The sequence below is a fragment of the Ovis canadensis genome, chromosome 3 (assembly GCF_042477335.2).
Source record: "Ovis canadensis isolate MfBH-ARS-UI-01 breed Bighorn chromosome 3, ARS-UI_OviCan_v2, whole genome shotgun sequence".
Lineage (NCBI taxonomy): Eukaryota > Metazoa > Chordata > Mammalia > Artiodactyla > Bovidae > Ovis > Ovis canadensis.
Genome location: NC_091247.1, coordinates 232,177,654 through 232,204,213, shown reverse-complemented (window position 1 = coordinate 232,204,213; position 26,560 = coordinate 232,177,654). Strand labels below are relative to the sequence as shown.

The following is a 26,560-nucleotide window of genomic DNA, read 5'->3' as shown; positions in this document are numbered from 1 at the left end:
AAGCAGCTGCTTCCTGCCCCTTCCCTTTCCAGGGGGCAGCTACCCAGTTGGGGACGGAGGGATTGGGCCGCAACTCTGTACATGCTTTTGCAAGGGAATTGTCCCAGGCCAGGGTTGACCAGGTGTCCCAGAGGGCAGGGCTGCTCCCTACTTCATTATGTCCTGGGGCATCTTCATCCATGAGGTTGGGAGGGTGACTGTTTCGGAACCACCAAGGTCGGTGCCTGGTTGCTGAAGCAAGTCAGGTTTTCAAGAGGCTCCGGCTAAGTGCGGGAGATGCTCTGGGTCTCAGATGCAGTGTGAGCCTGGCGACACTTCCTTCCCGTGCAGACTCTGATGGCCAGGAGCTTCGTGCTCAATTCCTGTATTTTATGACCTTATTATAGGACCTAATGGATGGCATCACTGACTCGATGGACATGAGTCTAAGTGAACACCGGGAGATGGTGATGGACAGGGAGGCCTGGCGTGCTGCGATTCATGGGGTCACAAAGAGTCGGACACGACTGAGCGACTGAACTGAACTGAACTGAACTGAATGTTTATTGGCTTTGAAAGTCAGCCATTTGGAATATTCTGGGATGATGGATCCAGGAGTTTCCCAGCCTCCTCTCCTGTTCTCACTCCTGCAGGATGGCCTCAATCCTCAGCCTCTGGCAGCCTCTTCCGAGAGGCCATCCAGACAATGTGCCCCAGCTGTCACAGGGGATTTCTGCCCCCAGGTGCATGGACCATCGGGATGACGTCTTTCCAGGAAGGCCCGGGTGGCCCTGGCCTGTGAGTGGCCTTAGCCCTGCGGAGACCCCAGCAGAGCCCTGCTGGGAAGGAGGCCATGCAGCCAGTAGATGCTTCCCGTGGTACCCCCAGCCCTGTGCTCACAGCAAGGGTGCCTGCTGTCCAGGACGATAGCTTCGCATTAATGATTAACTCAGACTTTGAACCCGAGCTTGGTAAACGTTGTGCTAAATCGGAAGGTCTGGAGACAAACATACAGGTTTTACCAGATCGCACGCTGGCATTGCAACGATCTGTAAATCTGAGTTTTCTTCTGTTGTTCACTGTGATTCTCCTGGACTCCCCAGACAGTACCTTAGTTTTCATTCTCTGCCAAGTCCCTGCAAAGTGGACGTTAAGAGGTAGGTATTTAAAGTACTGAGTATTTGAAATGGTCATATATTTTATGAATATATTTTGTTACAACATATTTTTAGTCTCATTATTTTATTAACAGTGTGGCTTTGCATCCAATTTTCTAACAATGAAAAGTTTAAAAGTTTAAGTGGTAGAAATTGTTCCAATTTGATGTTTCACTCATCTGCAGGCCAAACATTTCAATCACTTCTCTGTGTGGCTGGGCGCCCCTAAAAGTGCCTGTTTTGTGCACCTCGAGGGCCCAAGAAGTTCTCCTTTGGGGATGGGGTGAGGTTTGTTCCAGGAGGTGCAGCGCTTGCTCAGGGAACCTCTGAAGGACACGGTGAAGCCTGATGTCAGTGCCTTCAGGTTTCCATAGTAACCCCGGCTCCCTGCATGGGACCCTCAGGCATGGACGTCGTCCCCTGGACCCAGAGCCTCATCCAAGCAAAGGGTGAGTGAGGAACACGGTGGATTCGACGCCCCCCACCCTCCAGACCCGAGGGCAGTGCCCCCGCCAGGTGAACTGAGGAGTGCTCTTCCCTGGCGGTCCTCTGGGGGCTCTCCTTCCTCTGCCCGCGTCCCACATGCCTCACTGGGTGATGCAATCCCTCCCATCAGTTGGTAAAGAGTCCGCCTGCAATGCAGGGGACTCCAGTTTGATTCCTGGGTTGGGAAGATCCAATGGAGAAGGGATAGGCTACCCACTCCAGTACTCTTGGGCTTCCCTTGTGGCTCTGCTGGTAAAGTATCCGCCTGCAATGCAGGAGACCTGGGTTCGATCCCTGGGATGGGGAGGTCCCCTGGAGAAGGGAAAGGCTGCCTACTCCAGTATTCTGGCCTAGAGAATCCCATGGACTGTATAGTCTCTGGGGTCAAAGAGTTGGACATGACTGATAAAAGGTATATCAAGAACCATTTCCACTGTAGATTACATAAAAGAAACACTTTTATGTTGTAAAAATAAAGATATCCTAAATTTAAATGTTAAACAGTGTGTGTCGGTGGGAATGTAAGTTGATGCAACCACTATGAAAAAATTATGGTGGTTCCTCAAAATATTAAAAATAGGGTGACCTTAGGATCTAGCAACTTCACTTCTGGGTGTTTTTCTGAGAAAAACAAACACACTAACTTGAAAAGACACATGCTTTCTTATGTTCTTTGTAGCACTATTTACAACAGTGAAGATGAGGAACTGACCCAAGTGCCATTGATAAGTGAACAGATAAAGAAGCTGTAGTACATGAATATAGTAGACTATTACTAACCCATGAAAAGAATAAAACCTTACCATCTGTGACAACATGGATGGACTGGGAGGGTTTTATGCTAAGTGAAGTATTAGAGAAAGACAAATAGTCTATGATTTCACTTATATGTGGAATCTAAAAAACACAGCAAGCAAACAGAAATGGAAACAGACCCACAGACTCAGAGGATGTACAGTGGTTGCCAGAGGGGAGAAGCCGGGGCACCGAGTGACACGGGTGATGGATCAGAGGCTCAGGCCTCCAGGGGTAAAGTGACTGGGTCTCGTGTGGAAGCCTCGTGTGAAGACAGAGGGCAACTCGACTTACCGCATTAGTCATTTGATAATGTCCACAAGGGTCAAATCATCTTGTACACCTGAAACTGATACAGTTCTGTAAGTCAAATGTACTTCAAAAATGGCCCAACAGCTTGGAAACAGTGATTCGTGTCTCCCCTTTCTGGGTGACTATTTGACAAACAGTGTTTAGTTCCAAAAGAAGCTGGGCAATACAATACGTGATATTCATGCTTTCTAATATTTGTGTGACACCCCCCTTCTTCACGCTCAGATGCCCATGTTGGTTAGTGGGTTTCGACAACGTTCCCTGAACCCCCACCTGCCGGGAGCAAACACGGGAGACCCCACCATGACAAGGTCATGCAGAAGAGACCTAACGGGCAAGGCGGATCAGGGCTCGAGGGACCCCCTGGACCTGCTCAGCATCTACCCCAAAACCAGAATCTGTCTGTCTTACTATCTTATGCCTTTCACCAACTCCTCTAACATTAACAGGGGGCTATCCCCGAACACCTTTCTCTAAAGGAAATCAACTTAGAGCTCTAGTTAATAAGTCTCCTGGGCATAATTGGAGTGTTTCCATTCAAACCCCTCTGATGGCTTTCTAACTTGCCTGACAGGTTTATCTGGACTTTTACAACCACGCCTGTGATTGTTCACAGCCTCCCAACCACAAGAGGCACGGGAAGCTTAAAACATTCTAAAAATACAGAGCCTTTTGAGGAGTTAAAGTTATTAGAGTAGTACTGGTGGAGGGTTTCATTGTTGAACCAATGCTTGCTGCGAAGTTTTCATATCTTTCATTGTGTGCCTGGGAGTGCATTAATTAATATAGTTGATATATAGGAATATAAGTAATAGCCTTGGTATTAACAACATTAAACCTTAAGTTAATAAATTCTTTCTTTATTATAGCCCACTGCACCTTTGCCCTATAGAAATGCAACTTTATCTAGTGGTTTAGGAGAATGGTGCTAGACTTTAGAAAAATCACCTTTAGAGAAAATAAGCTTTTTGGTTGATTAACCTTTATCAGAAGAAAGAATCATAAAATGGTATCAGGCCTCCTGGCCAGAAGATGATGTCAATCATCTAATACCTTTGTAAATGGAAACGTATGCAGAAAGAAAGCCTGGTCTCGATAAGGGTCAGGACTGCTGACCCTGCATGACTTTGCATCTTCCATTATTCTCTATGTACAACTTAAGGTATAAAAGCTCCTTTTGAAACTAAAGTTGTGGGCCTTGCTCACCGAAGCTTGGTCTCCCCGTGTCATTGTTTCCTTCTTTTTCTTTCTCTTTCTCTTTCTTTTTCAGGTTGATCCCCTGGAGCACAGAGGCCCTCTGAGTTCACTTTCCTGCCCGGGCTTCTAAGGCCCTCTCAAGAAGGTGCTCTGCACCTTCATCCCATTGAGAAGGCACCTGAGGTCTTCGTGAACAGAGCAAGTCCCTTGCAGGGGCTTTGTTGGCTTTCTGTGTAAACCAAGGAATATCAACCTCTTCCTCTCCTCTACTTTCTTAACTGCAACATTCATTTGCTCTCTCTCTCTCTCTCTCTTGCCAACGCCGTCTCTCCTGAGGGTACCCTGGATCCTGCTGGGGCTGGACCCTGGCACCCACCCCTGTCCTGTAAACCCCTCGGCCCGTGGAGATGTCATGGATTTAGTTTAGTTCACTCGGCTGTTCTGTTAACTTGGCCAAATCATTCTAAGATCCGTCTCTTAGGGGTGGGGGCTGGTGGGTGGAGGTTGGCCTGACTGTGGCTCCGTCAGCTTCATCCTGCCCCTGGGCTGTCTGTCAGTGTCCCCCACGGTGGACCCACAGATGGGTTGCAGAGCCCCTCTGGGATGTGGGGGCTCTGCATCACTATCTGCCCCCGACTTACTGCACACGAGGTATTACCAACTGCACAGGGTAGAGGGCTTTTCTCCCTACACGGAATCTCCCTACATGGAGTTTCAGCTTCAGCATCAGTCCCCCCAATGAATATTCAGGACTGATTTCCTTTAGGATTCACTGGTTTGATCTCCTTGCAGTCCAAGGGCCTCTCAAGGGTCTTCTCCAACACCACAGTTCAAAAGCATCAATACTTTGGCACTCAGCTTTCTTGCTAGTCCAACTCTCATATCCGTACATGGCTACTGGAAAAACCGTAGCCTTGACTAGACAGACCTTTGTAAGCCAAACAATGTCTCTGCTTTATAATATGCTGTCTAGGTTGGCTGTAGCTTTTCTTTCAAGGAGCAAGCGTCTTTTAATTTCATGGCTGCAGTCACCACCTGCAGTGATTTTGGAGCCCCCCAAAATAAAGTGTCACTGTTTCCATTGTTTCCCCATCTATTTACTATGAAGTGATGGGACTGGATGCCATGATCTTAGTTTTCTGAATGTTGAGCTTTAAGTCAACTTTTTCACTCTCCTCTTTCATTTTCATCAAGAGGCTCTTTAGCTCCTCTCACTTTCTGCCATAAGGGTGGTGTCACCTGCACAGCTGAGGTTATTGATATTTCTCCTGACAATCTTGATTCCAGCTTGTGCTTCATTTAGCCTGGCATTTCACATGATATATTCTGCATATAAGTTAAATAAGCAGGGTGATGATATACAGCCTTGAAGTACTCCTTTCCAATTTGGAACCAGTTTGTTGTTCTATGTCTAGTTCTAACTGTTGCTTCTTGACCTGCATACAGGTTTCTCAGGATGCAGGTAAGGTGATCTGGTGTTTCCATCTCTTTAAGAATTTTCCACTGTTTGTTGTGATCCACTCAGTCAAAGTCTTTAATGTAGTTGATGAAGCAGAAGTAGACATTTTTCTGGAATGCTCTTGCTTTTTCTTGATCCAATGAGTATTGGCAATTTGACCTCTGGTTCCTCTGCATTTTCTAAATCCAGCTTGAACATCTAGGTATTCTTGGTTCACGTACTGTTGAAGCCTGGCTTTGAGAATTTTGAGCATTGCCTTGCTAGCATATGAGATAAGTGCAATTGTATGGTAGGTTGAACATTGTTTGGCGCTGCCTATTTTGGGATTGGAATGAAAACTGACATTTCCTGTCCTGTGGCCATTTCTGAGTTTTCTAAATTTGGTGGTATATTGAGTGAAGCACTTTAACAGCGTCATCTTTTAGGTTTTGAAATAGCTCATCTGGAATTCCATCACTTCCACTAGCTTTGTTCATTGTGATGCTTCTTAAGGCCCACTTGAGTTTGCATTCCAAGATGTCTGGCTCTAGGTGAGTGATCACACCAGTATGGTTATCTGGGTCATAAGCTTTTTGTGTATTGCTGTTAGGTTTAAGTTCATTCTTTAAATTCTCTTAGGCAGTGCATGTCATGTGAGCTTTTTTAAAAATGGAAAGCTGCTTATTGGAAAAGCAGCTGTTCAGAGCATATGGGAGATATTAAGAAATACTGAGAAACCAGAATTGAGTGTTGAGCTTTTGAAAAACTGCTTCGAGTCTCCATATGCGGAGGTGAAACTTAAGGCACCTCATTACCCTTGATGTCAAAACCTGACAAAAACTTTAAATAAAGGAAAATTATGAAAACATCTCTTTCACTATAGCAAACAAAAAAATCCTAAACAAAAACTAGCCAAATTATATAGAAATGCTAATATGTCATGATGCAGTGGGTTTATTCCAGGAAAACAAGGGTGGTTTAAAGCTAAAAAGTCAATGTGACTCAACACTTAATCAGGTGAAAGAGAAAACCCCATCTCAATGGATGCAGGAAAAGTATTGATAAAATGCAAACTCCATTCATTGTGAAACCTTTTAACTGGCACTAGGAACCGAAGGGAACCTCCTCAATCCAATAAAGAGAGTAGATAACTGTCCAGCCACAAACAGCACTCGTGAGTTAATAACGCTGCCACCATGTGTGTTCAATAGTTCCCTAAGCGAGAAAAACATGCCTGAGGATTTGGAAAGAAGAAATAAAATTCATAATGTGACTGTGTACAGACAAAGAAAGAATACATTTTAAAACTCCCCAAATTAATATGGAAACAGATCAATATTAAGAAATCACTTGTACTTCTCAATACCAGCGACAAATAGACAACAGAATCCTAAGACAGCAGCCTGCTCAGTCGTGCAAACAGCATCCAGCGGTATGTGGATGCCATGTGCACTGAGAACCAATCCCAGCTGAAGGCAATGAAAGGTGAGTGGGGCGAGAGGCCACACAGTTTTTAAATGTCAATGTTCCTCAAACTGACTATAAATTCATTGTGATTCTAATCAATATTCACTGTGATTCTAATCAATATTCTAGCTGATTCCTTTTCTGGAAATCAGCACTCTTACTTGGAACTCAATGTGTGTGGTCATCAGCCTCTGAGATGACCCAGGAACCCCCAACTCCCCCCCTGTAGCCACCCACCCCCGCCCTCGCACAAGTGGACTGGCCCAGGGAGCCTCTTCAGTGCGGACACAGTGTCACTTCTGAAGCCCTGTTACCTTCACTCAAGGAAGCCACTTCTGGATCCCTGATTTACGCTCAGAGATAATAAGTGAGGGTGTTTACACTGCCGAGTTTTGGGCCCAGCAATAAATAACCAATACAATACAGAAATGCAAAGCGCCTAGAAGAGCCAGAGCACGTGTGGGAACAGAGCTGGAGGGCTTCCTGCGAAGCGACAGTGACTGAGATGGCGTGATGCCGATGTGCGCTTTCCTGGGGGCTCAGTGGCAAAGAATCAGCCTGCCATGCAGGAGCCACAAGAGGTGTGGGTTCAATCCCTGGCTGGGGAAGGTTCCCTGGAGGAGGGCATGGCAACCCCCTCCAGTATTCTTTCCTGGAGAATCCCATGGACAGAGAAGTCTGGCGGGCTACAGTCCACAGGGTTGCGAAGAGTTGGACCCGACTGAGCGACTAAGCACACAGGCACCCATGATGCTGATGTAAAAGCAGACAAATGGAACCAAAGGACCAAACAGATGACACAGAAACCACCCCCTGATCCAGGCCACGGTGGTACCTCACTGTGGGGAAAGGACGTTTCAAAAATAAAATGTGTGTGCTAATTGGTTCAAGGTGGGAAAGAGTGAATTTTTGACTCTTTCCACATATTATGCAAAAACAAATTCACATTCTAGGTGTACTGTAGGCCCACACGTGGATGAGGAAGCAGTCAAGATTTAAGGAGAAAGCAAAGAGCATGTCTCCCTTTTTCTGGGAGGTGAAGGCGTCTTAAGCAGGAAGCACACACTGGATAAACATGAGGAACAGGCTTGCTACTTGTGCGACGTTGGGATTAAGAACATCTGCTCATCAACAGACACAGCAAAGAAAGTGAAAATGCAGGTCACAGAACAGGAGGCTTTGTCTGTACCTGTTTATCTCTATATACGTACATGCATCAAAGCATCTCATCCAACGAAAAACTACAAATTGCTCAAATACAGGCACAGCAAATAAAGTATTTACCACAATCCCTTCAGAAAAGAAAAATATCCAGACAGCAAGTAAATAGCAAAAGGGCTAAAGTGTTACTCGTTAGGGAGTAAGGCGTAAAGCCCCAGCGTGACACCAAGGCACACTCACCACAGCACACTCACCAAATGGCTGAAAAGAACTCACGTGCTGACTTGCGGCTGGCATGGCATGAGTGCAGCCATCACGCTGGAGGGCAGACAAAAGCCGTGTGTGTTCTGAGCCTGCAGCCCTCTGCCTCCCTGGCTCAGAGTCCCCACGGTCCCACGGATGCATGCGCTTGAGCTGCTGCCAGAGCGGGCAGCCTGAGGCAGGTCCAGGCTCAGTGACAGCGTCCGAGGGGAAAAGAGCTCCCGGGGATTTAACAGAAAGAGCCCAGCAGACTGGCTCCTGAGGGGAGACTCTTACCGAGATGGCAGAAGCTCCAGAAGGAAGTTGCTGTGCAAATCTGTGACACAGCCAGGAACCTTTAAGCATTATTGAACAGCAGCCCCGGAGCCGCAGAGGCTGGAAAGCGGGCTGGTTTCCAGACGCCGCGGTGTGAGGGCGGGAGGTGCGGGCAGTCGTCTGCTGGTCACTAGTTTCCCAGAAGGATCAGACCAGTTACAGTCATTGTTGCTTTACTGACCTGACGCTGTTTCAGCAGGAAGCATCATGCGGATCAACATAGTTAAACCTGCAGCAAGTCTGAGGGGCTTTATTTTATCCTCCGATTTAACAGCTTTCCCTCTTCGATCTGGCTTGTAAAGAACTGAGCCTAAATGCCTGTGTGGCCCTTGTGTGGTGATTTGGTTGTAAGATTTCAAACTTTATTCAATTTCAATCACGGGAAAATCACATTTTATTATAGTTTTTAGGTATTTCCCAAAATTAAGTCCCAACGCCAGCAAAGTCATAACTGAGATGCCTGTTTAGATTACTGTAAAATAGGTATCTGATTTCTTTGAAACTATGGGCCAGATAGTAACGGAAGACATTAAATTTTTCTTTTATATTGAACAATCTTTCTGCAATATTAGACTCGGTGGTTTATGACATTGGTGAGCTTCTTTATTGAAATAATAGAGACAAATGAATTTCAAGACAGAAAGCCTGGGAAACAGCAAACTGGACCCTGGGGTTCTAGAACATTCACTCTGACGGTACTTTCCACCTCCAGGTTGTGAGATTTGACATCACCAGGTTGAAGCCAGGGCTGTTCCAGAAGCTTGGATGGATAGGCAGACGGACGAGCCCCAGGGTGCGGGTCTCCCTCGAAGTTCCAAGCAGGGAGCAGCAGCCCCACAGCCCTGCGCGTGGGGAGAAGCTGCTGGTAAAGAAAATACTTTTCTGAAAAAGCCTTAATTGGCGTAGAGGCAGCCGAGGGCTGGGCCTTGCTTTGGCGGAATTTAAGGGTTGGTAGCGATGGCACCCAACTCCAGTACTCTTGCCTGGAAAATCTCATGGACGGAGGAGCCTGGTGGGCTGCATTCCATGGGGTCTTGAAGAGTCGGACACAGCTGAGAGACTTCACTTTCACTTTTCACTTTTATGCATTGGAGAAGGAAATGGCAACCCACTCCAGTGTTCTTGCCTGGAGAATCCCAGGGACAGGGGAGCCTGGTGGGCTGCCGTCTGTGGGGTCGCACAGAGTTGGACACGACTGAAGCGACGCAGCAGCAGCAGCTGTCGGTCTAGCTGTCTGTCTGGGGACTCCACCAGCTGCTGCGGGCGGTGCTTGCTGGGGGCCCGCCCACCATCTGCTCCGTCAGAGCGGAGGCCCCCAGGGGCGGCCTTAGGGCCCTCTGAAAGGGCGCCTCCTCATTGGCCCATTCGGCAGCTCTCACAGCTGCGGGAGGCCGGCCTTTGTTTACCTGCCTGCGTTCTGCAGTGAACTTGTGCACACACGCACACACACATGCGTGCTGGCTCCGGGGGGAGCCCAGTGCATTCCCCGCAGGGGCTGCACGGCTGTAGATCGGGGCCTGACCTTCGCCGCCTCCCAGGAGGGTTGGTTCCCGTCAGAGCAACACAGGGACTGCTGAGGAGCCGGGCTGGCGGGGGGACAGTGAGAGGCAGGGGCGCCGGGGGTCCGAGACGCTGGCTGGAGACCCTCAGGGCCTCCCTAAGGGCACCTGAGACAGCGGTGAGGCTGGGTCACGTCCGTGTGTGAGATGTATCACCTGTAATACGGCTTGCTTTTAACAGAAAATGAAATGATGCATAGAAATAAAGCTTTGGGGAGACACAGAAGTTAATAGAAAAGGTAAAGCTGACCATCGCAGTCACAGGCAACAAGGAAAGCAAGCCCTGGGAGAAATAACAATAGTTACAGGAAAAGGAGTGGAATTAGAGGAAACACTGTCTCTGAGAGAGGAGGTCAGCAGTCTATCATGGGCTCCAGGCTTAACCTTGTGAAACTGCACGTTGAATTCTGTGGATTACGGTCCTGTGCACGTGTCCTGAAGAGCTGAGCTTCAAATGTCGAATTGCAACACATGGAAGCTGACTCTGCCCTTCAGACACCCGTCTCCCTCTGCTCCTGCTCCCTTGCTGCAGGCAACTCCGGAATTCTCGAAGTGCCATGTGCCGGGGTGGCCGACCTGACCTTGAGCTGGTGTTTGGGAATCCTTGCTCCAGGGATGCTGGATCATTCCGGGAGTGGAGGGGCAGTGAGAGTCCCGCAGGAGGAGGAGGCCCTGCGTTTGTGGGTGGCGGTCCAGGCGCCCACCGCCCTGCATCTGCGGGAAGGCCCCCTTACTCTGCTTTCTGTGTCTCGTGTGGCCAGCTCTCTGTCTGGGACGGTGTGCTCGTGTCCTGGGGATGGACGGTCTGCGGGAGCCGTGTGCAGGGTCCCCGGAGCCCCGGGAGCATCACAGAGGCCGTCTGTGCGTCTCTCCAGGACAGCCCGCCCGGCCCAGACACCGTGCCCTCAGCTCAGGGTCTTATCTGGGAGGATTGGAAGCCGACATGTTATTATTGCTCCAGGAAAATGTTTTTTGCAGCAAATGTGTGCGTGGTAGGGATGGCCATGTGAGGTGTCCAGGACCTGCCGTGACACAGGCGGAGAGACACCAGGGGAGCAGAGAGGTCAGGGTCAAAGTCAAGGAGCAGGGAGCAGGTGGGGTCTAGCCGGGCCTGGCAGAGGTGGAGGGTGCAGCACCCCTGACCTCGGGGACTGGGGGCCAAGGGGTCACCTCCGCCCAGAAGGTGGGCCTCTGACAGCTGCTCTGAAAGGAGAGGCCTCAGCGCTTGGGGTCCACACGGCCCCTCACCGACTGTCACCTGCTGTCCTGGGCACCAGGTGGCAGAGTAGCCGTAGGCCGCTCTCTGGGGTGGGAGTTCTGGTGATGACTGGTGTGTTGGCCGCGGTGGCCACACTGACTCTTCAGGTCTGGCCCCCCTACCCCTGTTCAGACTGTGGCATCCAGACAGGGGCCGGGGGTGGCGTGGACCGGAGCCCTCCTGCTTGAGGCTGTGAGCTTCTAGGGCTTGTTAAAAATCGTTCAACTTTAAAATAATTAGAGTTACAAAAAATGTTTGTAAAATAGTACAAGTAATTCCAGGAAACCCTTACCCCAGATTCCCCAGATTCCCCAGATTCCCCAGACATCATTGTATTGCATTGAGTCATCATTCTTGTGCACCTGGCACTTTCAGGTGGGCAGGGATCCAGGCAAGGGGAGGGTGGGCAGGCGGGTGGGCAGGCGGGCAGGGGGGTGGGCAGGCGGGCAGGGGGGTGGGCAGGCGGGCAGGGGGGCAGGTGGGTGGGCAGGTGGATAGGTGGGTAGGTGGGTGCCTGGCTGGCTGGCTGGGTGGGCGGGTAGGTAGATGGGTGGGTGGCTGGCTGGGTGGATGGGTGGGCAGATGGGTGGCTGGCTGGCTGGGTGGGCGAGTGGGCAGGTGGGCAGATGGGTGGGTGGTAGGTAGAGGGAAGAGGGTGGTTGGATGGGCAGAGGGTGTGCATGTCTAACTCTTTTTCAGAGACTTCTTGATGTGCTTATTGTATCCAACATGTCTAAATTACTAGAGCTGCAACTTCTAGATTCATAATAAAGTATCCATATTATGAATATTTTAATAATAATCACCCTGTTGATTGGCCTAGTTCATGACTGGCCCTTAAAAGCATCGGTTCCTTTCCTTCCACATTTAAGGTCGGCATCGGCGTCTGGAGCACAGAGCTGCTTGTCTCTGCTACTCGTGCTGCGGGGTGGTCTGCAGTCACAGATGGGCGGTGCCTCAAGGGTTATTCTCCCTGACCACACCGTGTTTCTGACAAGTAATGCTTTATAAGCACGTGGCCTAAATTCTAGCAGCTGAGCACTCCCTGCCTTGAGAGAAGAGATATCACCAAGGGCAACAGCAGCAGAGTCATTTGCTGCCACTTCGACCCTCAGGCTCCTGCCAGCTTGGCCTGTTTTGTCGGGGGTGGTGCGGAGGCAGGCAGACCATAAGCCCACCCAGAGAAGAGCGGCCATGGTGAGGGGCTCCCCGGGGCACAGGGAGAGATGCCGAGGGAGGGGAGGAAATGTTCTCACGTTTGGGGGCTGCAGAAGACACGAGAAAGTGTGGTCTGCAGTGATCAGAGGGTGGGGCCCAGCCTTGCAGGGATGATTCCAAGATGCTCCCTGGGAGGGAGGGAGGGCTGGGTGATGCTAGGTCTCATCGCTCTGGTTTTGAACTTGGTGGCATGTTCTGTTTGGTCCAGTCAGGAACCACCCAGTATCTTCAAAGGTGTCTGAGATGGTGGAGGGACTGATTGCCCAAGACCAGGTGGTGCAGAGAGCTGGAGCGGCAGTGGCTCCATCCGTCACTCCTCACTGAGGAACAGGTCAGGAGTGGCCCTGAGCATCTGCGCGGTGGCCCTCCCAGCAGAGCCCATGGCGCTGGGCAGAGGAGGGGCCTGACCCTGAGGTGGGGAAGCTTGGGCACCTGGGGAGGATGTGTGCAGGTGGGGTGGGGCTCTGGGGCCTGGGGCCGCCCACCCTAATAGCAGGGACCAGAATGCAGAGGGGGAGGGGAGGGGTCCGTGTTGGGCGAGGGTTGGGCGCACTGGGGAAGCCCTCCCAGGGGGTGGCCCCTTGAGTGCCCAGGCCTCCAGCGCTGGGGTGAACAGCACCCGCAGACCCCCGGGGCTGGGCAGAGCCCCCTCCCCCAGGGCTCACCCTCCCGCTCCCAGGCTCGCAGCCTGGCTCTGTGCTCTGGAGCAGACGCCTTCTCTGTGATGAGTTCACCTTCGGGCATGCTTCCTGGCAGCAGGGTCTTTCCAGCTTCAAGCCAGTGAGGAAGGGTTCCTTTTCCAGACAGGCCCCCCACCCGACTTCTGGGTCCTCCAGCCTCCACTTAGATTGGTCCAGCTAGAACATAGTCAGGATTTGGCAAAATCAGCCGCATACAAACAAAGTAATTCTCTCTTGGAGCAAAACAGAAGGCACAGGACAACCTGGTGGAAAATGAGTCGTAAAACTTTAAAAAACGTTTAAAATGTGTCTCAGCCACAACGGAAGAGAACTGAAGCTCCACACAGATTCCAGGACATGGGAGGGGATGAGACACGACTCTCAGACTCGTCGGGTCCCAGGCAGATGGGCTGTCAGAGCTCACTTCTCTGGGGTTTCAAGCCGACGGTGCAGCCACCCACGTCAAACGCAGTCTGGAGACCATCCCCATTTCTGTGGCCAGTGGAGCCCCAAGCAAGTCAGATCTGCACCACAGACCTGCAGATCAAACGATGTTTCTTTACAGGCTGACAAGCAACCTTTTAAGTTTGAATGTTTACTGTTTTCAGTCCTAATTCTGCTTCTATATCTTAATTCTGAATAGCTTTCCTTCCCACTCCCACCTTAGGTCCATGGGGGTGTATCTCCTCTCTGACTGCACCACAGGTGCTGACCCCTGAGCTGGTCACGTGTTGGATGAAGCACTGTGGCCTCATCACACCCAACAGTGGCAGGCAGGGGACATCACTGGTGTTGGTGATACAGCTGGGGACCTGGATTCAGCTGTCAGTCCACAGCCAGATGCCTCTGTTGACACAGGGCCCCTTAGAAACAATGCCGGATGAACGCTGGGCCTTTCTCTTCATGCCTGTTTCAGCTCTCACTTAAGAAGGCACATGCGCTTTCCAGAGAAATGTTGGGAAGAAGTGGGGAAGAATTAAAAGGGAAGGAAACACCAGATGTATTGCAAACAGAATGCATTTTACAGTGAACACCTGTCCGACCCACTAGGAACTGCCAGTTAGATCTCACCAGTCGCCTGTCTTCACTTCTCCAGTTTTATCCTCCGCCCACCCTAGGTCGATGCCCACTCACAGCGTTTCTCCTTCTGGAGCAGAGCTCACACGCAGTGAGTGCTTGAGCACTCGTGGAGCTTTGACACAGGCTGCCCCAAACAGTGTGGGACGGACCCTGCAGAGACAAGGTTCCCGGGGCCCCTCCAGGTCCCCTGCCATTTCCCTGATGCGATCGTGGGTCTGACATGTCTCCACCAAGGGCTGGCCTGCCCGTGGCCTCACAGGACAGGATGCGTGACAGGCTCACCTGTCGAGACTCACCTGTGCGGTGGGGACAGGAGGGACCTCTGTGAACACTCCCTGTTCTCCACCCCTCCTGCCTGCGGGCTCCTCTGCAGCAGGATGTCTGGCTGCTGAGCGTCTGCTATGCCTCTTCTCTTCCTGAAAACGTCTGTTTCCATTGCCCCTGGGGGTCTGGGCTGCAGGGGCGGCACTGGCTTAGTTTTCTGGAGCTGCTGGGCATTCCCCCCGGCTTGTCTTCACTGTCCCCGCCGGCGCTGTCAGCTGTGTAAATCCTGCTGTTCTTCCTGTTGTGTGGTATTCACGCTTGACTCCCTGTGGCTGGTCTGCTGAGAGTTTTTTCATGCGCTTATTTCCCAGCACTTGGCTTGGTGTTTGTTCAGGTGTTTTCACCGTTATTTTCCTTGAGTGGTTTGTATTACTGAATTTTGATGTTATTTATTCTAGGTGTCAGTTCTTTGTCAAATATGTTTTTGAGAATTATATATATCTGCAGTCAGAGCAGTGATTTGATGAGCAAAGATTTTAATTTTGATAAAGTCTAATCATCAAAGCTATGATTTTTCCAGTAGTCATCTATGGATGTGAGAGTTGGACCATAAAGAAAGCTGAGCGCCGAAGAATTGATGCTTTTGAACTGTGGTGTTGGAGAAGACTCTTGAGAATCCCTTGAACAGCAAGGAGACCAAACCAGTCCATCCTAAAGGAAATCAGTCCTGAATATTCATTGGAAGGACTGATGCTGAAGCTGAAGCTCCAATACTTTGGCCACCTCATGTGAAGAACTGACTCATTGGAAAAGACCCTGAAGCTGGGAAAGATTGAAGGCAGGAGGAGAAGGGGATGGCAGAGGATGAGATGGTTGGATGGCATCACCGACTCAATGGACATGAGTTTAACTAAGCTCTGGGAGTTGGTGATGGACAGGGAAGCCTGGCGTGCTGCAGTCCCTGGGGTTGCAGAGTCAAACACGACTGACTGAACTGAGCTGAATCAACAGAAGTAAAGTGAGTGTGTCCCTAATGCACGTTTACGTGGTTCATGTGTTCTTCCGGGTCCCTGTATGTGTCACGTGAAATGTGGCGACTGTGCCCCCCACTGTGTAAGCCCACCACACACCCTGCTCTTTGGGTACAGGTGTTGCAGGCAGGACCTTGCCACGAACTCTAAGTTGCGGTAGCTTTTTCTCTGAGCATCACATGCAGTTGATACTTTCCTGCAAAACCAGGGGCTGCATCTCAGTGTCCTGAACCCACACTGTGCAGCCTTTTGCTTTGTCACCACAACAAGGTTGGCCAGAGGGGAAGAATGCTGTGATGCAGGGTCTTCAGCAGCCTGGAAATTCCTGGAGGTGGTGCTGTCTGGGCACCAATCGTCTGGTGTGGCTCCTGGCCCCACCATGGGGGAATCCAGCTAGACTGATAGGTCACTGACCTCCAAACAGCCAAATGTCTCCTCGAAGTGTTCTGGGCACCCGTGTAACAGCATCTGGGCTGCTCACAGTCCATAGAATGTGAGAGTGGTCGGCTATACCTGTCTGCTTCCTGGCGGCAGGCAGCGTAATGATGACTGTTGAATGGTTTTCAGTTTATGTTGACAAACAGCCTCAGCCAACCCACTGAGAGAATAGTGCTGTCTGCATTTGGGGGCCCTTCGCTTTAATGCAATTAGTTTTCCCTCCCCCTTCAGCTTCCAAGCAAAGCAGTGGTTCTGCCGTTAAAAGTCTGACACTTTAATTGGAGTTTCAATTAGAAATTTCAGGGTATGGAATTGTTACATGGCACCAGGTTTCTGTAGGAATGATGGCTTCACATATGAGTCATAAGAAATCTTCATAGTTTTACTGGAGAGCTTTACTGAAGCCTAGTATGGGGGTTTTGAGGGTTTGTCCAAGACTGAGGAACAAAGAATAATCTTCAGGTCTCCACCCACCCTGGTAAATAGGCATGAAAGTGAAAGGGAAAGTCCCACAGTCATGTCTGACTCTTTGCGTTTCCATGGACTGCAGCCTGTTCCACTCCATGGAATTCTCCAGGCAAGAGTACTGGGGTGGGTTGCTTTTCCTTCTCCAAGAGATCTTCCCAACCAGGGGATCGAATCCAGGTGTCCCACATTACAGGCGGATTCTTTACCAGCTGAGCCACCAGGGAAGCCCAAATAGGCATGAGAGCGACCCAAACCGAAAATATCACCTCCAGGGGCATTTCTCCTGAAAGCCCTGAAGTGGACCAATCAGCATTGCTAGATGGGAAGGCGGGTAAGTGAAGGTCAAGGGCACTGGCATCAGGAAGGACCTGGGAGAGGTGCGTGTGCAGGGCTGGCTCGTTACAGGGTTACACGTGCTTCACGGCCGACAGGCCTCTGCCTCTCGAGTCAGGACACTTCCTGACTGAGCCCGTGGGTGTTGGCGCTGCTGTGACCTACATGAAATCGATGCTCCAATTCCAAGCGTGGGTTAAAAAGTGGTGACTGTGGGTTGGTGGTGGTGTTTCCCAAATTAAGCTGCTGACCAACTGGAAGGTCACAGAGGAGGTGTCCATCAGCGGAGAGAAGGCCCGCTCTTTCCGCAATGAGGAGGCCCTCTCCATCCACGGTGAGGAGATGAAAAGTGGCCTCGGGACACTCTTCCCCACAGACTGCAGACGCCGGGCTTGGGGGGACCCGAGGGGCCTCCTCGTCTCAACCCAGGGCCAACCCACCACCCTCCTTCCTGTAGCTGTCCCCACGCCCCCACACTCCCCACGCCTGCCCACTCCTCCCCACACCCCACCCCACCCCGCCTTCCTCTAATCCAGCCACCCTCGCCCATCCTTCCCTACTGGACCCTCCCACCTGCCAAGACCCCAGGGCCGGGCCTTCACCCTGCACAGCTCTGGGCCCCGGGATGTCAGGGGGGCCTGGTCCCCCACTCCGGGCCGCCCCCTCCCTCACCTGCGTCCCCTGCAGGGCACCAGGCCGCCCTGACCCATCACTGTCTGACCGTCTCCCTCGCGGGGTGGCTCATCCACTCCTGTGTCTCCCGCTGAGGACCCCACATTACCCCTAGGTGCCCAGCCCCTGCTCACACTCCTGCTGACCGTGACTCTGAAATCCGGGGACAGCTGCCCTACGACCCTGCCACCCCCAGCTCCATGGTGTCACCAAACCTCACGGTGAAGTGGGTGAACCAGTGGGAGGTGCTTCTCACTTGATCACAGACACGCCCACCTGACCATGTGTAACAAGACCCCACACAAGTTCTGATGATAGCTGAGGGTGAAATGCATGTTCTGGTGCCACTTTTTGGCATTTTAACCATTTTTCTCTCTCTTTCATCTGGGAGGTTTGCCTCTTCTGTGTTTCACTCACGTGCTGGTTGACTTTTTCTCAGGTTCTCTCCAGATTCATCTCTGAGGGAGTGTCCTTTGCTTCCTGCTCTGAAAAGTTCCTCTGACTTTACTCTTTACCTCACTGAAGGCAGGGCTTGACGTCCGGGTTGGAGCGGGCCTGTGGCCCTGCGGTCGCTCTGCCTGGGGTTTTCTGCCAATTAGGGCCTGTTTGGGCCTCTGAGACGATCCTGGCTTGTTTCCGCTCATCCATCAGGTGCTGCTGCCCGTTGACTGGGGTTTACGAGTAATGACATCTGTGTCGCTCGTACTTGGAGCTGCCCCATCGTGGGGTGCAGCCCACTCTGTCCCTGGGGCCCCATTCCCGTTAGAATGTGTAGAATTGGTTCAACTGTCCCTGCAAAAAGTCGATGTGACTTAGCAACTGAACGGTAGCAAGAGGAGGGGAGCCCAGCTCTCAGCTGGTGTGTTTTTAGCTCCATTTTGGAAAAAGAAAGACAAGATGGAGAGAAGCATAGCTGTCACCCTGAGAAGTATCAAGGCAGCGATGGAGGTTTTAAGTGACAGAGAAGTTGGTGTCCACACTGGAGGTACCACACGGCTGGCATTCAGAGGGAAGGTGCTGGAGACCATCACCCTCTTTGCAATTCAGCGACCCCACCGGCAGGTCAGCTGAGTGGCCCCTGCTTGCCGCTCACTCCTGCCGTCTGGGGTTAAGTCTGAGGCTGCAGTTGCATTTGCCCATCAGGCGGCCGTAACAGAGTGTTATGGATGTAGTGCTAACAACACACATTTACCGTCTCCCGTCCTGGAGGCTGGAACCCAAGACCCAGGTGTGGGCAGGACCGGTCCCCCTGAGGCCTCTCCCCTTGGCCTGTGGACAGCCGTCTCCTGCCCGTGTCCTCGCTTGGCCACCCCGTGTGTGTGGGTCTCTATGTCCTGACCTCCTCTTCCCACAAGGACACCGGGTCTATTGGATCAGGGCCCACCTGAATGGCCTCATTTAACTCAATTCTCTGTTCAAAGACCTTGCTGTCACAGGCAGGCCCGATGGGAGGTGCTGGGGGCAGGGCTGCCACACATGTGTCTGGGGGCAGAACCTGGGCATCACGCCAGCCAGAGGCATTGTGGCCTCTGTGCGAAAGTGAGAGACCGGTATCCCCCACGGTTCTGGGGCTGAGCTCCCGGGGCAGAACCACGGCCTGCCTGAGGACTGAAACTCTTGCGCCTACAGCTCCTGGGGAAGGATGTGGATTTGGAACTCGAGTTGGGACCTGGCTTAGTGTGTGGATGGCGCCCACAGGCCGAGCAGACCCGCTCCCAAGTGGCCATGTCCTGGCGCCCTGCACTAAGCCAGGGCTCCCAGAATGAAGCCTCTGCCAAGTTCCTGTTAGGCCAAACAGAGGGTTTGTGATCCACGTGGTGATGGTTGGAGCTGGAGGTACAGTGCAGACTTGCGGGGACTGAGCACAGATGTGGGCAGGATGAGATGACACTTTCAGACACGTCTATGCACGGGTCAGCACACGAGTGTCCCTTCAGGCATCGATGCCTCGCTCCGAGTATCTTGGAGGTCCTTGGTGTTTATTTACTGGACACCTTCCATCATTGCCTCAGACACACCAGCCGCAGCTGTGGGTGTTTGGGACCGCCTGATTTTCTGTAACAGCAAAGAACATTTGTGGTTCACGCTACTTCTGCGTTATTCCCACATCTGCCCCCTTTGCCCTGGGATCATTAGATCTTCCCTGTTTACACCTCGGCCTCCCTCGTCCAGGGGGTGCGTCTGCCCAAGTGAGCTCTGTTACCTCTGATCAGCCTGAGAGGCAGTGCGGTTCTGAGAACTCCAGCCCGGACAAGAGCAGTGGAGGGGCGCGGACATGGCCTTGGATCTGTCATCCCAGGAACAGACGTTGACTGTGGAATGGTGAAAGTGCCTGACTTTGACCCGGACTCTGACTCTGACCCCAAGCCTAACCCTTCCGATCTCATCTACCCCATGGACACACAAGCTCCTCTTTAGTGGGGAAGACTTTTACTTTGAAAAATACTCTGACAGTAAGGAAGGTTCAGTTGCTCAAGAAACACCTGCCTTCAGGCCGTGTGTGAAGCATTTCGGGGGCGCATCAGGTGAGCCGGGGAAGCAGGCTTGGGGATTGCCCGGCCTTGTAACGTTCCTTCACTGGTCCAGGTGCGCGCCCAGCGCGGATGGGTACAGAGAACTTTCCTGCAGAGGATTCAGTCGGCGGAGGCGACTCACCGCCCTTGCGGGGCGGGCGGAGGGTGTTCAGGAGGGCGGGACGCGGCCGGGGAAGGGGTGCGGGCGGTCACAGGCCCGTCGGTCGGGCGCCCTCTCCCCTGACCTCCGAGTCTCCGCCACAGACACGGCTGAGCTCACCCGCCCCTCCCGCCGGCAGGAGGAAGGCGCCCGGAAAACGTCCACTTTGGGGAACTCTGTTTCTGGGGTCCGCCTACCTGAGGGCAGCCTCGGGGTCCGTAAGGGCTCTGTGCCCGACCCCGCTTCCCTCCGACGAGCGCTCGGCCCGCCGGCAGCAGCGGCCTCTCAGCGGTTGGCTCCGCGCTCGCCCGGCCTCCGCGCTGCCGGCACCGCCCCTCCCCGCGCTGCCGGCCCCGCCCCTCCCCGCCCCCCGGCTCCGCCCCTCCCCGCCCCCCGGCTCCGCCCCTCCCCGCGCCGCCCCGGCTCCGCCCCCGGCTCCGCCCCTCCCCGCGCCGCCCCGGCTCCGCCCCGGCGTCTTCGGGCGGGGAGGGAGACCAGGGGGCGCTACTCCCCTCCCGGCGTGAGGGCTCTGCGCCGGGCCTCCCAGCGCAGGGGCGGGCCGGCTCCCTGCGGCCGGCTCTGGGGGCCTCGCTGACTGGGTCCCGCCCCTCAGGCCTCTCAGCTTCAGGGATGTGACATGAACGCCCTTTGTGGTGAGAAAGGAGGCGGAGGAGAGAGAGGAGAGGCTCACGCCGTGACCAGGAAAGCCGCAGCCGCAGGAGGGGGAGGGGGAGCTCCCGGGGGGGCGGTGGGCAGGGGCGGGGTGCGCCCACCCAGTGTGGGCCCTGCCAGGCGCCTGGCGTCTCAGGCCCCGTGCCCCTGCTGTGACGTCCGCTGGTCCCACTGAGACCCCACACGCTGCAGCCGCGGGCCCGGGCCAGACCGAGCGGGGGTGGGGGTCCCTCGGAGGGGCAGACCGGGCGCTGCCGTTCTCCCAGGCTCTTGCTTCTCCTCTCGGCACTTCCCTCTGTCACCTGTTTATGAATCTTGTCTCCCCAGACCCCCTCCCCGCCCCCCGCACCCCAAGCCAAGCCCAGGCAGCAGCTCAGGGAGGGGCCAGGCCACCGGTTACACAGCCACAGTGCCCGCCTCTCAGCTCAGCGGCCGCGGTGACTGGCAACAAGATGGCGTCATGACCTCTGGCCCCTCACAGGAGGCCCTGCGTTGGAGGGAAGGAGAGTTACTGACGTCAGTGGGCGGTGGTCAGGCTAACTGCCCTGGAAGTGAGCCTGGGGACCTGCAGGAAGGGGGAGCGGTGATCCCTGGCTCCCCTGAGCTGTAGACGCTCTCCTTGCCCACCTCCCGGTCATGTCCCCATCTCCCCCCCCCAATAACGGGCTGGACCTGGGCCTGTTCTACTTCCCCCGGCTCATGAGGCTCATCAGGGGCTCATATCAGCCCCCAAGAGCCAAGGTCAGCAGAGGGGGGACACAGTCCTGCCTTTTACTAGTGAGTACACGTCATATGACGAATGATGATTAAGTGCTCACAACAAATGCCTGGAGGATCCAGCGGCTTTCTGTAGGGCGCGTCCTCCTGCTTCAGGGGAGGAAGGCCCGTCCCCGGCTTCCTGCCGGTCCCGCATCTGTTTGTGAGCTTTGCACCTCCTCCGGGCTCTGGCATCTGTCACCTCCATGCAACACGGTACTGCACGCTCATCCATGCCTAGTGTGCTAATTTGTGCAGTTTTTTAAAAAGAATTGTCTGCTCGTGTCCTCTGCCCGTTTTCCACTGAGGATTTGTGCTTGCTTCACACTTGCACACGTGATTATAAACACCTGCTTCAGGGGCAGTCCACGACACTGCATTTGATGGTGAAACTCTTTAAATTTCATATTTTGAGTTGGCAGTGACAGGAACATACGTGCTGCCCTGCTGACCTTGTCGCTCGAGGAGAACAGGGTTTTTGGAGGAGATTAGCAAGTGAACACTGAGGGTCTCAGTGCATTTGAACTACCCCTGCACCCAAAAAGATTTGAGCCGGGTTTCCATAAAATGCTCCGGTAAATAACTACACGAAAATAGAAATGCATACTGAAAATTACTAGAGAGGGTGAGAAGATGCTGACACCAAAACTACGCCAGAAGCAGGTTCCTGCAGTTGACGTTCAGATTAGTTCTAAAATTTTTAGCTATCAAGGCAGAGACACATCATCTTCAAATGCAAGTGCATTCATTTCTAAATTCGTTGCACCAGCTAAGCTTCGGCCCAATTCTCATAAAGACTGGGAAAGTGACTTTAATCCTTCTAGAAAGTATCAGAGCCACCATGCTCTCTGGTGTTTAACTTTTTCCAGGCAACACAGCTTTCTTGCCCTCTGGCAGCCCTCTGGCTTCATCTGACCTGAGCAGGCACACTGGTTCTTCAGTTGATTTTGTTTCTATTTATTTTTGGTTATATTATGTTGGCTTGAAGCACTGAGCAGATCTCCTGGGACAATTAAGCCATGTTCATTAGGAAAGATTTAGCTGAGTCCCCAATACTCTTATCTGGGCTCTGAAAGAATGCGGACTGCAGCACTGTGTGGGAGAGGCTGAGGTCAGGGTCGTCCAACAGGAATACTTGCATGAGCGGCTGGCAACTGTTTTCACTAAGAACGAGAATGCGCGGCCTCTGTCGCTGCATATTGTATGTTAATTATCACCTTTTTTAAACTAAGAATGCCTGATTGTTAATGAAAGTAAAGAGACAAGACCCTTGGGTGTTATTAATGGCTCTGAAGAACCCATAATCTGTTGGTGTGCTTACATTTTAAAGATCAAAACTTATAATGAAAGCAGATAAGAAAAGAGGCATATTCATGTTTATCCAATTAAATCAATTTCTCTTTTTCGTGTTTAACTATCACAGGGGTCAAACCCTATGGTTTTCCCAGTAGTCACGTACAGATGTGAGAGTTGGCCCCTAAAGAAGGCTGAACACTGAAAATTGATGCTTTTGAACTCTGGTGTTGGAGAAGACTCTTGAGTCCCTTGTACAGCAAGGAGATCAAACCAGTCAATCCTAAAGGAAATCAACCCTGAATATACATTGGAAGGACTGGTGCTAAAGCTCCAATACTTTGGCCACCTGATGGGAAGACCTGACTCATTGGAAAAAACCCTGATGCTGCGAAAGACTGAAGGCAGGAGGAGAAGGGGACGATAGAGGAGGAGATGGTTGAATGGCATCACTGACTTAATGGACATGTGTGGGGCCCTAAATGGGAAACCTTGAAAAAAGAAGGGCTAGCTTTGCGGTTTAGAGCTAAGATGGCGCCTGGCGGAAGAGATGAGGGCGTGGCCTAAGTTGTTTGTTAAAACTTTTGATTGGCGCTCTTGATTTCCATGCACGTGGACAGCGGGTGATCACCATAGACTGTTGTTACAATGAAGCGCATAACGACTTGACCTTTAAAGTGATTGGTGCAACTATGGCATATTACAATTTGACCTTTAACGTGATTGGTGCAACCCTCAAAAAACCCCCTTGCTTGCCTATATAAACCAGGAGTTTGTGGCAATAAAGCGGAACTACTTAGATGGAACCCCTGTCTGTCTGATTGTCTCTCACTCTCGGAGGGGCTGGGTTGGGGGACAGCAGGCTCTCCTCTCCTCGGGACCCCTCGGCTTTGCTGAGGGAAGTTCCACTGCCTCTCTTTCTGCGGAGCGCCCCCTGCAGACATGGACTTGAGCAAACTCTGGGAGATGGAGAAGGACAGGGAAGCCTCACATGCTGCAGTTCACGGGGCTGCAGAGTCAGACATGACTCAGCAAGTCATCAAGCGTCAGCAAACTATGAATCCTGGTCTGAACGAGTCCATCGGTGTTTGTGTAAATAGTTTTATTGGCACTCAGCCATGCTTGTTGGTCGTATCCCCTGTGCTACTATGAGCTTCAAGGGCAGCCCTAAGCTGCTGTGACCGAGACCACATGGACCTGGAGGAGAAGTTTACGCCTGGCCCTTTGCAAGAAACCATGCTGCCCCAGCTTCATCATGTAGCTTTCATAGCTAATCTAGGATTTCCAGCACTTACCCTGATCTAGCACTGGAAATACAACGGTGAGGGAAAGCCCCTCATGGGCTCCCTCAGGCCCTGAGAGAGACACGGTCAGACCCCTCCCACAGGAGGCTGAGCGCCGTGGTGGTGAGCATGAGGAGCAGAGGGTCCTGGGTGGCGCAGAGGGCCAACAGGCTAGTGAGGGGCTGGGGACACCTCTGCTTAGAGTTGCAGGGTGAGCAGGCGTTCTCCAGAAGACGGTAACAGGCTGGGGCAGAACGTCCCCATGTCTCAGCTCTGGGGGCAAGGAGAGACCCTGGGGCACTCGAGGAGTGGAAGAGTGGAAGAGAGACCCTGGAGCCTGGAGACAGCCTGAGCTCAGGGCAGGACAGAGATGGTAAAGGCTGAGGCTGAGTCCCACAGAGCCCACTGATCATGGTGAGGACGTTATTCAGACCAAAAGGAAGTCATGGAAGGTTTTTAGGTGCAGGCCTGATGTGACCAAGCATCACTGTGAAGCGTTACTCCTCGCTGCAGTGAGAAGAGTGGATGGCAGTTTGTGAGCGCTGATACGGGCGGGTCGTTTTCTACTGCAGCAGTCCAGGCAGGAGGACATCATCCCTGGACTGAGCAGGCTCGGAGCTGCAGAGAGGGGATGACTCTTGCTGCTCATCCCTCCCTCCATCCTTTCATCATCCACATACCCATCTACGCATCCGTGGACCCACACACCAACCACCGTCTGTCTACCCATCCACCCATCCAGCTGTTCATAGTTTCACCCCCACCCACCATCCTCCATCCACCCACCTACCATCCTCCACCCACCCACCATCCTCCATCCACCCACCCACCATCCTCCACCCACCCACCATCCTCCATCCACCCACCCACCATCCTCCACCCACCCTCCACCCACCCACCCTCCCACCCACCCATCTATCCCCTAGTGCCAACCAGGTCCTCCCACATGAGCTGCCCACATCTGCCCCACATGGCCCTGGTACAGGGCCATGCACCTCTGTGGAGGGGGAAGGGGCTGAGGCGATGGCAGAGACCCAGAGGCTGGTGCTGGCCTGTCACGGCCTGGGTGGTGTCTGGGGTCAAACTGGAGTGGCCAGAGCCCACGCCTCTGAGGTCAGCCTCTGTGCAGTCCCTGTGGGCACGTGCACTGTGGAAATACAGACCCAGGGCTGACCCCTTTGTCAGAGGCAGCAGGAAATAGAGTGTATCAGAACCAATAGGCTCTACTGTCTATTGTTGATCAATTATCTATTATCTGTCTAGAGACTGCTTTATGTTAGGGAAATAGCCCACCCAACTGTAGGGCTGGCAAGTAAGAAATCTGCAGGGAAGACCAGCAGCTGGAGACCCGGGGACAAGCTGATGCTGCAGCTGGAGTCAGGCCGTGGTTGGGCACAGACCCCTCTTCCTTGGGGAAGCTCAGTGTTTCCTCATAAGGCCTTCAGCTGACTCAAGGAGGCCCCCATCATTATGGAGGATGACCTGCTCTACTCAAAGTCTGCAGACGTAATTATCAGTTCCATCTAAAAACATCTTCATGGTGACGTCTAGGTGGTGTTTGACCCCAAACAGTCCTGCGGTGCTATGGTCTGAATGTTCATGTCCACCCAAATTCATATGTTGGGCTCCTAACCCCCAGAATAATAGTGTAAGGAGGTGAGGACTTGGGGAGGTGATGAGTCATGAGGATGGGGCCCAGTGAATGGGGTTAGTGCCCTTAGAAAAGAGACCCCAGGGAGGTTACTGGGAGAGGTCAGCATCTGCAACTGTGAGGCCAGCCTTCACAGGAACCCAACCAGGTCAGCACTTTAATCTCAGGCATCCAGCCTCCAGGTTGTGAGACTTAAATGCTGTTTATAAATATCTAGCATATATAACTTGCCATAGAAAGACACACAGCCTAGCCAAGGTGACATAAAATAAACCATCAGGTATGGGTTTAATTGTCACCTAATTTTTACATTTTCCCAACGGATCAAAAGTTTTCTTTGGGATGGATTATTCTCTAGCCTGAGGTTGGTACCTTGGCGGGGACACATCAGTGAAGTGTGAGTGGCAGGTGGGGGGTGGGTGGTCGGTCCAGCCCTACGGCCACGGTCCTTCATGGTGATGCTCTCATCCAGGACTGAGCTCTGAGCCCTTGGCCACCACCTATGGCCAGCACAGGGCGAGGGGAGGGGACAGCCCGAGGAGACGCCCACCTGCCTGCACTGGGTGGAAGGGGGCCTGGAGGTGTGTAGCTGGGCCACACTGTCCTGTTCAGAACATCTCACCCCACTGGTGCCTCTGCAGCCCACGTGGAACAGTGCAGATT

At 52.6% G+C, this 26,560-nt stretch overlaps 4 long non-coding RNA genes across 6 annotated transcripts; 2 read left to right on the top strand and 2 right to left on the bottom strand.

Annotated features, from left to right (window-relative positions):
• Window positions 1-978: 978 nt before the first annotated feature.
• LOC138436220 (uncharacterized) lies at window positions 979-15,661 on the top strand. The gene is made up of 2 exons (XR_011255414.1): window positions 979-1,136; window positions 15,208-15,661. It is a non-coding gene; the product is annotated as an uncharacterized lncRNA (long non-coding RNA).
• LOC138436221 (uncharacterized) lies at window positions 12,161-17,369 on the bottom strand. The gene is made up of 2 exons (XR_011255415.1): window positions 14,660-17,369; window positions 12,161-13,820 (listed from the first exon to the last, which is right to left on the bottom strand). It is a non-coding gene; the product is annotated as an uncharacterized lncRNA (long non-coding RNA).
• Window positions 17,370-17,878: 509 nt separating this feature from the next.
• On the bottom strand, window positions 17,879-20,529 carry LOC138436219 (uncharacterized). 2 transcript variants are annotated; one of them, XR_011255413.1, is made up of 4 exons: window positions 20,440-20,529; window positions 20,057-20,191; window positions 19,773-19,881; window positions 17,879-19,624 (listed from the first exon to the last, which is right to left on the bottom strand). It is a non-coding gene; the product is annotated as an uncharacterized lncRNA (long non-coding RNA). The 2 variants fall into 2 exon arrangements; XR_011255412.1 differs by lacking the exon at window positions 20,440-20,529 and having other exon boundaries at window positions 20,057-20,228.
• A 172-nt stretch (window positions 20,530-20,701) lies between these two features.
• Window positions 20,702-23,769, top strand: LOC138436218 (uncharacterized). 2 transcript variants are annotated; one of them, XR_011255410.1, is made up of 3 exons: window positions 20,713-20,895; window positions 21,242-21,886; window positions 23,094-23,769. It is a non-coding gene; the product is annotated as an uncharacterized lncRNA (long non-coding RNA). The 2 variants fall into 2 exon arrangements; XR_011255411.1 differs by lacking the exon at window positions 21,242-21,886 and having other exon boundaries at window positions 20,702-20,895.
• The last annotated feature ends 2,791 nt before the right edge of the window (window positions 23,770-26,560 follow it).